This window comes from Podarcis gaigeae (genome assembly GCF_964106915.1).
Source record: "Podarcis gaigeae genome assembly, chromosome: 7".
NCBI classification, from domain to species: Eukaryota; Metazoa; Chordata; class Lepidosauria; order Squamata; family Lacertidae; genus Podarcis; species Podarcis gaigeae.
This window is the reverse complement of record NC_139683.1, coordinates 86,725,660-86,741,436: the sequence shown is the minus strand read 5'-3', so window position 1 is coordinate 86,741,436 and position 15,777 is coordinate 86,725,660. Positions and strand designations below refer to the sequence as shown.

The following is a 15,777-nucleotide window of genomic DNA, read 5'->3' as shown; positions in this document are numbered from 1 at the left end:
TCTGTAAGATGGGTGCAATAACACTATCCTGACACAAGGTTAGCCATCTTCATTATTGATTAAGGAACATAAATGTCTAATCTGAACTGCATCAAAGTAAGGGCTGTAAATTTGGAATCTACAGAATCTGATTGTTGACTCTGGGCTTTTTACCCCCATGCATATATTTACTTGGCCAGATCTTAAATTGTTTGGGAGAGATCGAGGTTGGCAAGTTCTGGAACAGGAACAGGAATTTTGACAATTACATTATTCTGACAATGTCCAAGTCGATATAAATTCTATTTTGTCCAATTCCTGAGCTCCTATTGCATTTGATTCAACAAGGGGCTTAACTAGTATTCTTTAAATATGATTTCACCTTTTTTGGGCGCTACACAAATCCTGATATGCCAGATATGCCAAGAAATGTTTGGGTATTTCCGACTTTTATCAGGATTTGAACTGTGCCCCAGAAAGGTTACAAGATTACCTAACCTAAACCGAGATGGAAGGAGGTCAAATGTTTGTAAGTTTGTCTGTTTTATGTTGATATGTGTTATTTCGATTTTCTCTTTTTGTTTCTTTTCTTTCTTGCTTGCTTTTCTATTTCTATCTTTTAAATGTTTGTGCGTTTTTTGCTTTTTGATGTAGTTTTCAAGAACGCAATAAAAAGAATTTATAAAGGGAAAAAAAAGGATTTGAACTGTGCCCCAAGAAGGTTAAATATCAACCCGGTATTCTTCCCTTGTTCGGGGGGGAAACTAAAATTCATTTTTCCCCCTCTTATTTGAATGTATTATTCATTTATTTCATTTGTATCCCACTTTCCTCCAAGGAGCGCAAGGAGCTCATACATAGTTCTCTTCCCTCCTATCTTGCCTTCACAACCACCCTGTAAGGTAGGGTAGGCTGACAGGCTGTGAATGGCCAAGGTCACACAGTGAGCTTCAAGGCCAAGTCGGGATTTGAACCTGCATCTCCCAGGTCCTAGTCTGACACTCTAACCACTGCACCACACTGGCTCTCAGAGAACAATTAGTAATACATACGCAGAGTTAGGGCAATCCTATACATAAAAACCTGGTGTGAAGTTAAGCTGGGGTAAAGTATGCCAGAGCCAAACTCCATTCTGAAGCATGTCTAAGCCTGGCGGAGGGAAAACAAGCCTTGAAAACGGGTGTTTGGGTTACATCACCCTCCTTGCCAACCTACTTTGCTAACCTGGGTTATCTGACCATTCTCAATGAGCTTAGGATCCAGCCTAAGTCCTCCCCTGGCTCCTCCCCCACCATGCCCACTTTCCACGACTTAAACCAGCTTAAGATCTGTCGGGCTTGGCTCAGCTGCCTGAGTTCCAGCTGGTATCCAAACAAACCCCTGTGTTGCAAAGAGAACGTCAACTGGACCAGTACACAGACTCTCTTCAGATACCTGAAGAAGTGTGTATCTGAAGAAGTGTGCATGCACACGAAAGCTCATACCAAGAACTAACTTAGTTGGTCTTTAAGGTGCTACTGGAAGGAAAATTTTTTTGTTTTATTTTGACTATGGCAGACCAACACGGCTACCTATCTGTAACTGGAACAATGTCTAGGCAACACTATGACCATATACATATGTAACAGACAATCTTTATAGAATCATAGAATCATAGAGTTGGAAGAGACCACAAGGGCCATCGAGTCCAACCCCCTGCCAAGCAGGAAACACCATCAGAGCACTCCTGACATATGGTTGTCAAGCCTCTGCTTAAAGACCTCCAAAGAAGGAGACTCCACCACACTCCTTGGCAGCAAATTCCACTGTCAAACAGCTCTTACTGTCAGGAAGTTCTTCCTAATGTTTAGGTGGAATCTTCTTTCTTGTAGTTTGGATCCATTGCTCCGTGTCCGCTTCTCTGGAGCAGCAGAAAACAACCTTTCTCCCTCCTCTATGTGACATCCTTTTATATATTTGAACATGGCTATCATATCACCCCTTAACCTCCTCTTCTCCAGGCTAAACATGCCCAGCTCCCTTAGCCGTTCCTCATAAGGCATCGTTTCCAGGCCTTTGACCATTTTGGTTGCCCTCCTCTGGACACGTCCCAGTTTGTCAGTGTCCTTCTTGAACTGTGGTGCCCAGAATTGGACACAGTACTCCAGGTGAGGTCTGACCAGAGCAGAATACAGTGGCACTATTATTTCCCTTGATCTAGATGCTATACTCCTATTGATGCAGCCCAGAATTGCATTGGCTTTTTTAGCTGCCGCATCACACTGTTGTCATGTCAAGTTTGTGGTCAACCAAGACTCCTAGATCCTTTTCACATGTACTGCTCTCAAGCCAGGTGTCACCCATCTTGTATTTGTGCCTCTCATTTTTTTTGCCCAAGTGCAATACTTTACATTTTTCCCTGTTAAAATTCATCTTGTTTGTTTTGGCCCAGTTCTCTAATCTGTCAAGATCGTTTTGAAGTGTGATCCTGTCCTCTGGGGTGTTAGCCACCCCTCCCAGTTTGGTGTCATCTGCAAATTTGATCAGGATGCCCTTGAGTCCATCATCCAAGTCGTTGATAAAGATGTTGAATAAGACCGGGCCCAAGACAGAACCCTGTGGCACCCCACTAGTCACTCTTCTCCAGGATGAAGAGGAACCATTGATGAGCACCCTTTGGGTTCGGTCAGTCAGCCAGTTACAAATCCACTGAGTGGTAGCATAGTCAAGACCGCATTTCTTGACTATTCCTTCAAATCATAAAAAGTTCAAAATGAAATCTTTAGTCTCAAAGTCTCTGAAAATCTTTAAATAAAGCGAGGTACCAAACTTTGTATGGTGGAAGACAAACTGTGAAGCTTTGTGTATTCAACAATGATCTCCAATAAAAAGCTAAAGTGACCCCTGACCATTAGGTCCAGTCATGGCCAACTCTGGGGTTGCGGCGCTCATCTTGCTTTATTGCCAAGGGAGCCGGCGTACAGCTTCCGGGTCATGTGGCCAACATGACTAAGCCGCTTTTGGTGAACCGGAGCAGCTCACGGAAACGCCGTTTACCTTCCCGCCGGAGTGGTACCTATTTATCTACTTGCACTTGACGTGCTTTAGAACTGCTAGGGTGGCAGGAGCAGGGACCGAGCAACGGGACCTCACCTCATCGCGGGGATTCGAACCGCCGACCTTCTGATCAGCAAGTCCTAGGCTCTGTGGTTTAACCCACAGCGCCACCTGTGTCCCTATGATGTCCAATACTGAACAGTAATTCCAGATATTGACTACTGTTTCGTAGAATTCTTCATCAGCGTGGTGGGTGGATATAGAATGCTTCATAAACCCATCTTATTTCGAATGAATGTGGAACAGTGCTCATGTAATAATGTAGTCACTGCATTCATGCATTGTACAACACTTAAAAATTCACTGTTTTACTAAACATACTCCCCTTCTACTACTGATAATGAAAGTAGAAAATTAAAAAAGATTGTTTACATAGTTCAAAATATGTCCCCTCTCACTTGCTTTCCCCCAGTATTATATATGTATTTATTGCATGCTCAGTGTTTATTTTTTGGGGCAAGCTAGCTAGATCAGTGGGGTATAAATAATAAAATTATTATTATTATTATTACTGATGAAAAATAGGAACAATAGGGAAACATATTCAGAGGGCTAGTCATCTTAGCTTGTTGCAGAAAGAAACAACAGTTTTGTGGCCCAGTTCATCAGATGTAAGAAAACCTTGAGCATCATAGGCATGAATTTGGGAGATAGATCAGAACAATTAACATAACAGCATCTTTCCATAGGTTGACTTAAAAATTGTAAAGCAAATTGGTAGACATGACTAGTTGCTATTTGATGTTCCTTAGGAATAATAGACTATTATCTAAAATTAATTGGGTTTTGCTTGAAGTCTCTCTCCCCCGCCTCCTGAAAACACTGAGGAAGGACTAAAACTGGTGTAATTATTCATTGAACCTCTAAGTGTCGCTGTTTGCTCATAAGCCAAAAACTACAAATCCCTGTTCTGCTCTCATTCCTCAAACAATACACAAAGCTCACATTTGCGTTCAGCAAGTCTGGATTTGCAGGAGGAAATATCTAGGGAGCCTTTGGAACCTTTGTAAGGTCCAAACTGGACAATAAGGGCACAACAATCTGACAGTCTACCTGGAAATGGCTGGAAGGATTCTATGCTATCAAAAGAATAGTGTGCTTTGCTTTGTGCTGGCGATGGTCTGGGAGGCAGCTTCTGGGCAAATAAATTATTTGATTCCTGAGGAAATGGAGAGAGGTTCTTTTGTAGGAGATATTGCAAAGGATCTTGGACTGAGCGTAAAGGAGTTATCAAGTGGAGACACCAGGATAATTTCCAGAGGTATGAAGCAATATTTTTCACTTGATTTGAGAAATGGACATTTGTTCATCAAGGAAGTAATTGACAGGGAGCAGATTTGCCACCAGGTAGAAAAATGTCTGCTAAATTTTGAGATTCTTGTGAAGGATAAAGTGAAGTTTTTTATGGCTAAAGTTGAAATAACTGATATTAATGACAACTCACCCAGCTTCCCCGTAGAAGAGTTTGAATTAACAATTGCTGAAAACTTAGGTCTTGGGGCAAGGTTTCTTTTACCAGGGGCTCAGGATCCAGATCTAGGGATGAATTCTCTCCAGAGCTACCATCTCAGTAGCAACAGACACTTTTCCTTGGATGTACAAACTGGAGTTGATGGGATCAAATACGCAGAACTAGTCCTTGAAAAGCTGTTAGATCGAGAAGAACAGAAAGTGCACCAACTAATTCTCACTGCTGCTGACAAAGGAGAACCGGCCAGGTCTGGTTCGGTGCAAATCCGTGTTTCTGTTGCAGATGTAAATGACAATGCTCCTATTTTCAGTAAGTCTCTGTATGAAGTGGACGTTATGGAAAACATGCTTAAAGGGTCACACGTGTTAATTCTGAATGCAACTGACCTTGATGAGGGAATAAACTCAAAGGTAATGTATTCATTCAGAAAAATTTCAGACAAAGCTTCCAAAATATTCCACTTGGATTCCGCAACAGGGCAGATATCAGTCATTGGGAATATTGACTTTGAAGAATCTATAGCACATGAAATGGAGGTCCAAGCACAAGATGGGGCTGGCTTGTCTACTCGCGCTAGAGTAGTCATAAGAGTCATGGATGCGAATGACAATCCACCAGAGATTGCAATTACACCACTTTTCAGCAAGGTTGAAGAAAGTTCTCCTCCAGGAACTGTAATAGGTCTTATAAATATAAATGACAGAGATGATGGGGAAAATGGAGAGGTCTCATGTTCTATACCAGCAGGACTTCCGTTTCTGTTGAAGAAAGCATTTGACAACTATTACAACTTGGAGATTGCAAGTGTCCTTGACAGGGAGAGGGTCTCAGAATATAACATCACAATAATAGCAAGTGACCACGGGATTCCTTCTCTCTCAACAACTGCTTACTTCCCACTAGAAATATTAGATGAAAATGACAACCCACCCACCTTTAAAAATACAGCATTCACTTTTTATCTTGAGGAAAATAACCACAGAAGTGAATTCATTACTATTTTGAAGGCACATGACTCTGATTGTGAGGAAAATGGCAGAATTATTTACTCTATCATTGAAAGAGAAATTGTGCAGCCCAATGCTAAGAAAGCCTACTCAGAAGTGAATTCCAATGAGCTCAATGGGACTTACTCTCAGATAAGTGAGCATGAGACTAAAGTCAAAAATTCCTTCCTTCCTACCTACCTCTCAATTAACTCTGAAACTGGAGCAATCTATGCCCTATACTCCTTTGATTATGAAGAGATCAGGGAGATTAAGTTCCTGGTCAAGGCTCAGGACGGAGGTTCTCCACCACTCAGCTCCAATGTCTCAGTGACTCTCTTCATCCTGGACCAGAACGACAATGCTCCCCAAATCCTGTATCCCTCCCCTCCCACTGATGGCTCCACGGGGATAGAGCTGGCCCCTCGCTCCTCTGAGCCAGGCTACCTGGTCACTAAGGTGGTGGCCGTGGATGCGGACTCTGGCCAGAATGCCTGGCTCTCCTACCAGCTGATCAAGGCCACCGAGCCAGGGCTCTTCACTCTGGGGCTCCACACGGGAGAGATCAGGACGGCCCGCTTCTTTCTGGAGAAAGATGCCCTCAAGCAAAGCCTGGTAGTTTTAGTGAAGGACAATGGGCAGCCACCTCTCTCTGCTTCAGCCACTCTGACCGTGGTGCTGGCTGACACCATCCCTGCAATCCTCTCAGACCTGAGCAGCATCTCAGTATCTGAAGACCCACAATCTGATGGTGAGCTCACTTCGTACCTGGTGACTGCAGTAGCTGCTGTCTCCTGCTTGTTCTTCACCTTTCTGCTTTTGTTACTAGCTTTTAGACTTTATAGGTGGAGAAACTCACAATTGTGTGACTCAGGATTGGGAAATTTCAATGGAGTACCTGTTTCACAGTTTGTGGGCATTGATGGTGTCCGGGCTTTTCTTCAGTCTTACTGCCCTGATGGCTCACTAACTACCTACTCCCAAAACAATAAAATTGTTTTTCCAATTGGAAGTTGTACAGATATTCTCTCATCTCATCCAGCTGCCGATAATTTAGGTCCTTTGTTAACTATGGAAGATCCAAGCACTGATACAGTACGACAAAACTCTGAGCAGGTGAGTTTCATTTTCTAAAATTAAGATTGCTCACATTTTACAATGTACAAAGCAGAAACAAGTTGAATGTGATACAGTCTGCAGAGCTCATTGGGCACTGAGCTAGGAATTGTGCAAAGTGGATTTGTATTTATTTTACAAGTGTTTACCCATGTATTTTCAGTAATATCCCACCAAACATTAGTTGATTTGCACTTCATAAATTCAGAAAGTGAGTGGCATTTCGCCCCCCTTCGCCCCTCCCCCCCCCGCTTTCTTTGCACTTTATTTGCTGTCTAGGGACCATGGCTGAATTTTTTAGTGGCAAGTAATGGGAAAGAAATGGGCATAAAGGAACAAATACTTGCAGACAAGAGGACCTATTAAAGTATTTCCTTAACAGATGTCATTTTGGTTCGTTACTGGGTTGGATTTATCTATATCACCAGGGAGAGGTTCATTGCTCTTGGCAAGTAGCTGCTTGAACTATCCTAAGTCAAGCTGGCATTGGGAACTGGCATTATTGGGCCACAGCAATGGGCCTACGAGCAATCCCTGAGGTCTCCGATTCCAGATGCTTCTCCTTGCTTGTTCGGATGCTGTCTCTGAGTCAATGAGCAGAGATAGGAGGGAGGAAAAGGTGCAGCTGCCACTTCTCTCCCTCTGGTCATTGAACACGGCTGGAGGAAGCAAGAGCTGAGTGTATATTATTGTTCTACTTGTTCTAATTTTTCTAAATTGTTTTGAAATCTCTGGTGACAGATGGTTTTAGATATATGGAGCAGACAACTGAAATAATTGCTGCTGCAAACAAAGTAACTTTCCTTAACATTCAACAACTCTGGCTACAACTGATCAATCCTTGGTTTCAGTTCTCTGCTGGCATTTCCTTAACTTCTTGCCTTCCCTACTTTTGGAACACTTCTTTTCTACTGTCATTACAAAAACTCTGCTGGACCACAATTGAGGCACCAGAATTGAAAACAGAAGTTTCCATATATTAGTGAACTGGGTTTAGTTAGTAGGTGGTTGTACCTTAGGTCAGGTCAGACCAGGCAATGACCAGAAGGCTATCCTGTCCTTTCCGGCTTGGGGGAAAGCCGTAGTACCTGGTGATTATGGGAGTGGGGAGCAGGTGGGCTTACTGAGCAAGGTCCTGCCCAAGGGCCCTCCAAAACCTGAAGCTGAGACTGACCACCAAACCTGAATCTACTTGCACTCCACTAGCCATTTGACAGCAATGCAACACAATATAAAAATGGTTTCTTTCCCACTATGAAGAAGAAGAGTTTGGATTTGATATCCCACTTTATCACTACCCTAAGGAGTCTCAAAGCAGCTAACAATCTCCTTTCCCTTCCTCCCCCACAACAAACACTCTGTGAGGTGAGTGAGGCTGAGAGACGTCAGAGAAGTGTGACTAGCCCAAGGTCACCCAGCAGCTGCAGGTGGAGGAGTGGGAATGCGAACCCGGTTCACCAGATTACAAGTCCACCACTCTTAACCACTACACCACACTGGCTATGATTCTTAAGATGAGATGCCTGTGCTTGGGTAGAAAGGACACTGAGGGAGGGAAGGGCAGATTGCTAATCACCTGGGAGCTAGTGAATTTTATACCATCCTTGTTTGCCATGCCTTTCTGTTGGTGTACACTAAGGCTATGTAAACACTAGCAGCTTAAAACACAGCGAGGTAGATTTTCCTAGCTACATTTCAAGTCACATTTGCACATTGCTTGCACACACCAGAGAGGGGACAGGGTCCAAGATGTCTTCACTGGTGCACTTTATCAATGGTACTGAAAGCTGCTGAGATATCAAGCAAAAGAATCAAGGATTGTCATCCGTCAGAGAGACCAAGGCTTATTCAGTCCTGAACTCAGGCATCAACCAGACAGGAATGGATCCAGAAAATCATTCTCATGTTGCAGTTGTTCCACCACAACTCTTTCAATCACCTTCCCCCGAATGAAGCTACTTGTGACTTGGTAATAGTTGCTGCAAGCCAATTTGCCCAGGGCTGGCTTTTTCAGTAGTGCCCATACCAACTTCTTTAAGTCAGCAAGTGCCACTCCTTCATGCAAAAATAAAAATAAAGACCTTTGCCGCTTGGACCCATCCAGTCAACCCCCAGGCTCAATTTCAACAGCCAAGATGGGCAGGGATTGAGAGGGTATCCCTGCAAGCACCCTGTCCATGTCTTCAGGCTGCAGAAGCTGAAACTGACCTCACAAAGTTGTAGACAATATAGCATTCAACGCATTGTTGTGCATGAGTGGATGGGGCTAGTCGAGCACAATGACCCAGAGGGCAAAGGTGGCCCAACAAAATTCAGATTCAAAAGTGTTACAAAACAAAAGAAAAAACTAAAAGTGTATGCAAGCAAGTGGTTCCAAATAAGATAACTTATGACCGTCAAATACACATAGCACACCTACAGTACATGCAGCATGTTTAATTGATTGTCAATTTTATAAGCCCTCCTTCAGTAACAGGACTGTCAAAGAGGCTAGAGGCCCCATTTTACAAAGAAGGAGAAGCAAAGCATAATAATAAAGGACTAGTCCAATATCAGCACAACTCACTGGCCATTCTTCATTTTCCCTCCTCCAGTAACTCCCTCTTTCTTTCTAAGGCAAACTATTCTTGCCTCTGTCTTCCCTGACTTAATTTGTGTAAGGACTCTCCAGAAGGTAGTCTAAGAATCTGTCTTCAATAGCAGACCTGAACCTGTAATATGGGAAGAAAAGCATGTCTGAGCAGGTGCAGAGTGCTTTTCCCTCACTACTAAATTACTGTTGTCTTCTACCACCCTTGTTGTTGTTGTTTGGTCGTTTAGTCGTGTCCGTCTCTTCGTGACCCCCTGGACCAGAGCACGCCAGGCATTCCTGTCTTCCACTGCCTATCGCAATTTGGTCAAACTCATGCTGGTAGCTTCGAGAACACTGTCCAACCATCTCGTCCTCCGTTGTCCCCTTCTCCTTGTGCCCTCCATCTTTCCCAACATCAGGGTCTTTTCCAGGGAATCTCATGAGGTGGCCAAAGTATTGGAGCCTAAGCTTCAGGATCTGTCCACTCTACACACTAAATATTCACCAGCAGTTTACCTCTGAGTAAAGGCGTAGGCAAGGCTATGTAGCAAAAAATCTGAGCCCACATCTCCGAACACACACACGACTTCCCTCCCTCATTCCAGCAACCCTACTCCCACATTGGGAGAAGACACTTAAAAAAAAAAACTATGTGATTGTACTTTGAATTAAGTTGATTAAATATATATCTAAGATGGAAATTGTCATTAGATCAATAGTCACTGATTACTTTTGACACAATCCTGTTGATGAGGAGGTACACTGTGTTATCTCCATTGAGCTTTCTAGACAGGGTGCAGTATGTTAATGGAAGTTTGTTTTTATACCTATTATTAAATAAAAAGGAATGAAATGTTATTTTTCAGTTTTTTAAAACACTGCATTTACTGACTGATCCATTGGGTGTCACTGTTCACCAGTAAGGAGAGAAACTGGATTGAACCAGCTAGACCACCGAGATGCAAAAACACAAAAGGTTTATTATAATTTCTGACCTAATAGAAAAAGGAGGATCTTGTTTGATGGAAAATAAAAGGAAGTCTTAAATAGGCACATTAGTCTGTTAAGAGAGCCTAGTTTGGTGCCTGTTATCTGTGGACTGATAGGACCTGGCATAGGCTGAAATGGCTTGTATACTCTTGGATAGAAGGAGACAGACATCCTGCCTTGTGCTGCTAGCTGTTTTTCAGGCAGTTACTGGACAGATCCATTATTCAGTTCCTGAGGAACTGCAGGAAGGTTCTTTTGTTGGGGATCTCTCACAGGATCTGGGATTGGATATGAAGCAACTCTTGCCTGGTGGTGTCCGGATTATTACAGAAGGTAGGACACAATATTTTGCCCTCAATTTCCAAAATGGTCATTTATATATTAATGAAAGACTAGATAGAGAAGAGATATGTGGACGTCTGTTAACTTGTATTTTGAAGTTGGAGATTCTTATTCAGGAGCAGCTAAAAGTCTATACAGTAGAAATTGAAATTGAAGATATCAATGACAATGCACCGGCATTCCAAGTGGAGACATTGCAGCTAAATATCCGAGAAAATACAGCTGTGGGATCTCGATTTCTTCTTCCAGATGCACAAGACCCAGACTTAGGAGTGAACTCTTTACAGAGCTATCAAATCAGCCCTAACAGACACTTCTTTCTTGATGTGCAAATGACAGCAAGTGGAGCCAAATATGCTGAGTTAGTACTGGAAAGTTCTATGGATCGAGAAGTAGAAGCTTTCCATGACTTAATCCTTACAGCCAGTGATGGGGGGAATCCTGTCAAATCTGGAACCGCACACATCAAAGTTTCCGTTGAAGATGCAAATGACAATGCACCAGTTTTTTCAGAATCTGTTTACAAAGTGACCACTGCAGAAAACATTCCTGTTAATTCCCTGCTTGTAACAGTCAATGCTACTGATCTGGATGAAGGCATTAATTCAGAGATAACATATGCATTCAGGCAGGTATCAGAAAAGGCTTCAAACAGTTTTCATTTGGATCCAAAAACTGGAGAAGTAAGGGTGAAGCAGGAGATAGATTTTGAAGAGTGTGCTTTGTATGAAATGGAGGTTCAAGCTCGTGATGGAAGAGGGTTATCAGGTCGAGCAAATATTTTGTTGGCTATTACCGATGTAAATGATAATGCACCAGAAATTGCAGTCACATCTCTTACTAATGCTGTGAGTGAAGACTGCCCAGAAGGAACTGTAATTGCACTGTTAAAAGTAATAGACAGGGATTCAGAAGACAATGGGCTGGTTACATGCTCCATCTTTGGCAACCCGCCATTTCATTTAGAGAAAACATTTGATAATTATTACAGTTTAGTGACTAGCGGAACCCTGGACCGAGAAGATGTATCTAATTACAATGTTACAGTTATTGCAACAGATAAAGGAAATCCTCCTCTCTCCACAACCACCATTATTCAGCTGAAAATATTAGATAAAAATGATAATCCACCCACCTTTAAAAAGAGGTCCTATGTTACTTCAATTACAGAAAATACTTCAGCTGGATCCTCTCTTTTAACACTAAAAGCAACTGATCCTGACTGGGAGATGAATGGCAAAATAACTTATTCAATCACTGAAGGTGAGATGAGTTATTCCTACTTCTCCTCCTGCCTTTCTATAAACTCTGAGACTGGAGTAATCTATGCCCTACGATCCTTTGATTATGAAGAGATCCAAGAGATTAAGTTTGTGGTCAAGGCCCAGGACGGAGGCTCTCCACCACTCAGCTCCAACGTCTCAGTGACTCTCTTCATCCTGGACCAGAATGACAATGCTCCCCAAATCCTGTACCCCTCCTCTCCCACTGACGGCTCCACGGGGATAGAGCTGGCCCCTCGCTCCTCTGAGCCAGGCTACTTGGTCACTAAGGTGGTGGCCGTGGATGCGGACTCTGGCCAGAATGCCTGGCTCTCCTACCAGCTGATCAAGGCCACCGAGCCAGGGCTCTTCATTCTGGGGCTCCACACGGGAGAGATCAAGACAGCCCGCTTCTTTCTGGAGAAAGATGCCCTCAAGCAAAGCCTGGTGGTTTTAGTCAAGGACAATGGGCAGCCTCCAATGTCGGCTTCAGTCACTGTCACTGTGGTCTTGGCTGACAACATCCCTGACATGCTGACTGATTTGGGCACCATCTCAGCTCCTATCAGTCTTGAGTCTGACCTCACCTTCTACCTGGTGACTGCCGTGGCTTTTGTCTCCTGCTTGTTCTTCACTTTCCTCCTCGTATTATTGGTACTAAGGCTTCGCAAGTGGAGACATTCTCAGTTGTGTGACACTGGAAGTGCAAATTTAAATGGGGTTCCTGTTTCACAGTTTGTAGGCATTGATGGAGTCAGGGCATTTCTTCAGACTTATTGCCATGAGTTTTCACTGACTTCGGGCTCTCGGAAAAGTCAGATTTTTTTCCCCATTGAAACCTGTACAAACACACTGACAGGACATCAGGCTTCTCAAATCTCTGGACCTCTGTTTACTGCAAATGATTCAAATATCAATAAGGAAGGGCAGAGCTGCGAACAGGTATGTTTTGCTTTTACTAAACTTTGAAAAGGTTTTATAAAACCTTATGTCAGTATATTTATCTAGTTGAATTATTTTTACCTTTTATTTGATGTTCAAGAATAACTTCACTGCAACTAAACAAGTGTTTCTGTAAGAATCACTGTAAGAACTAAAACATTTAAAAATCTTGATCATCTTGAAGATAATTTGGCCTTTTTGACTTAATTCACACTGTAATTTGCTGTTTCTCAATTAATCTAAGTTTAACTCACTTAAGAAACCTCTCCTTTGTTTAATGTTTGGGTTTAAATAAAAGTGGATTGTTGCCACCCCAATCTCCAAGCAATGTAAGATTCCATGGATTCCAGGTGCTTACCTTTTGGAATGAGGGACAGTGGAGAATGTGGTGTCTTTATGACATATTGTTTATTTACACATATATGCAACCTGAGCCTATGATGGAGGGGTTTTGCTTCCACCATAGCCAAACCTTGGATTCAACCAGAAATCAGACGTAACTCTGTATCCCAGCTTCCCAGCCTGCAGACTCTCTTCTACCTTCCAGCTCACATAACTAAACTCTCCATTCTGGCCTTTATCCTTCTAACTACTGGTTTGTTGAGGGAGGAAAGCCCACCCTTTGTCATGCAGCACAGAGACACTTCCTTTGTTACCTTAAAGGTCCATACTTAGAGGGCCATTATCTCATCAGGAAGTTAGCCTAGCTATTCCAGGAATTGAATCCATGCTGGATTCATGAATTAGAAGGGAGGCAAGACATACAGCCTTCCCCTTCCTCCAAACTCATAACAGTATTTAAATAAGAAGAAGAAACAGGGAGGTCTTCATCTGCTTCAAAGTCCAAGCCAGAGAGTAAAACATAGCAGTATTCAAGGTGGGAGATGCCTAGAGAATTTTAGGTAAGGGGATAGATAGCTGAATCAGTTGTAGGGGAAAGTGGTGGACTGAATATGGGAAGCAGAGCGGAGTAGGGGCTCAAGAATAAAACAACAACTTCATATGTGGTCAGCAAGCTGGTTGGTGAAATTGTTGATTTGGTATGTGCTTTGGCTATTAAAAAAAAGTCTCTGGACTCTCTAATAAGACCCTCTTAAAATGCAGCTGAGCTTTTGTGTATCTGCAACACTAAAGTTCATTTTTTCATGATTGTAGATGATTCCTCACATTCTACTCTATCACATGCTTTTTCGAGAAAGTGAAAGAAGACTAGTTCCACTGCCTGTATGTTAATCGAGAATTTTAAAAGTTCCAAACTTTTAAATCTTTAACTCCATGTTGGACTAAACTGACGTGCCCAGGCACTTCATTGCCCAATTTCTCCCTATCATAATGATCATGTGACAGAAGAGCAATCCAACCACAGGGAGCATCCCTAGTAGCAGGGCAGGAATGAATATTAAAATTAATTTATTGTTGCAGTATGCTACAGATTGTGAATGGCTGGGCACTGGCAGTGGGTCAGCATTTGTGGGATGGCAATATAAGCCTTGCTTTATAGCAAAAATTGCACCTCAGCTACATTGCAGTTGCACATGGGGTTCCACTGGCAGACATCTTGCATCAATTTATTTAGTGAATTTTATTCTATTTTACCATTGTTAAGTTTTATTGGTATCAAGGTTTGTGAATGGTGTTATTTCCATGTTATGGAGCTCTATTACTATCATTTTGTAACAGCAAAATCAGTAGTGCTGTTCATAATGTCAGAGGCATGGAAGTTTTCCTTTATTTATATTCTATATTCTATTTTTTTCCCCTACACATGAATGAAAGGGTGTCAGTATTCTCACTCTCACCCCAGTCCCACCAGTAGTTTTCCCATCCTAATGCAGATATTTGGCGGGGGGGAGCAACTTTATACAAAACAGGATGAACACTGAATCACTAATCAACTTCATTGACTTCCTACAGAACATCTATCTTGTCTGGACTGAGCTTTGTTTTATTAGCCCATATCCAACACATTACTATACCAAGCACCTTTTAAGAATATTCATTGTGTCATCTACACTAGACAAATAGGAGAAATAGAGCTGGGTGTCGTTAGCATAGTGATGATGCCTCATTACCATCTCTAGATAATTTCCTCCTACAGCTGGGTACATGTTACTCAATAGGATAAATGTTGTGGAGTGAAACAGAAGTACTACAATGTAACTGTTTGGGACTAACATGACAGACAAGAACAGAACCAAGGGGACACAATGCCCCCAAACCAGAAGATGATTCAGAAGTATATTATAATTGATACATCAAAACATCAAATTGATAAACTTTGAGAGATCCAGAAGAATCAACAAGATTGCACTCCATGTGTTCCTCTCCTAGCACGTATTCTGTGGGGGTGACCAAAGTGCCCAAAAACCATGACAGAATTCAGACTGAAATAGATCCAAATAATCCATTTCATCCAGGCATGTCTGAGGTTGAGAAGCCACTGTCTAGTAAAGCCACTTGCCCAAGAAAGGGGGATTAGCAATTGGCCAATTGCAGGGGGGGGAATCACCCATATATTTTTAAGGAGTAGTCTCAGAGGTGCCTCCTTCAAGGCTGCTGGGATCTTCTCTTCTTTAAGGAAGTACTTATTGCCACCTGAACCCAATTTACTACCCCTTCTGGGTTGACGCTGTGGTGGGCAACAAGAGTTGAACATAGAGGGGGAACACTTCTCTGATAATATTAAGCTGCAAATAACATTAAGTTGCAATAGTGCAAATTCATTCTAGCAAAAGGGTCTGGATGGGGCCACAGGAACTTCCAGTCCTATAAGCAATCCATCACTCAAGTCATTTTTCTATGAAATGTTTTGGGAATAAGTCACACTGGATCATTGAAGATTCTTATAAATTGCAGATGAATAAGCTCCATTGCTACTTAGCAGCTCCTCTGGATGGCATTTCTCAGATACAACTCTGGTGGATGTGAAGGAATCTCTCTTCACCACAATCATTACCATGACTGAACATGTAAAACAGGCTCTAGCCTGTGTGCAGTAACATTGCTCCTACACCCTGTGTT

The 15,777-nt window shown here is 42.5% G+C and overlaps 1 pseudogene across 1 annotated transcript; it reads left to right on the top strand.

Moving 5' to 3' along the window:
• The first annotated feature begins 3,817 nt into the window (after window positions 1-3,817).
• Window positions 3,818-14,781, top strand: LOC310849419 (protocadherin gamma-A12 pseudogene; annotated as a pseudogene). Its single transcript, XR_014568714.1, has 3 exons — window positions 3,818-5,833; window positions 11,948-12,756; window positions 14,671-14,781. The product of XR_014568714.1 is annotated as a protocadherin gamma-A12 pseudogene (transcript).
• The last annotated feature ends 996 nt before the right edge of the window (window positions 14,782-15,777 follow it).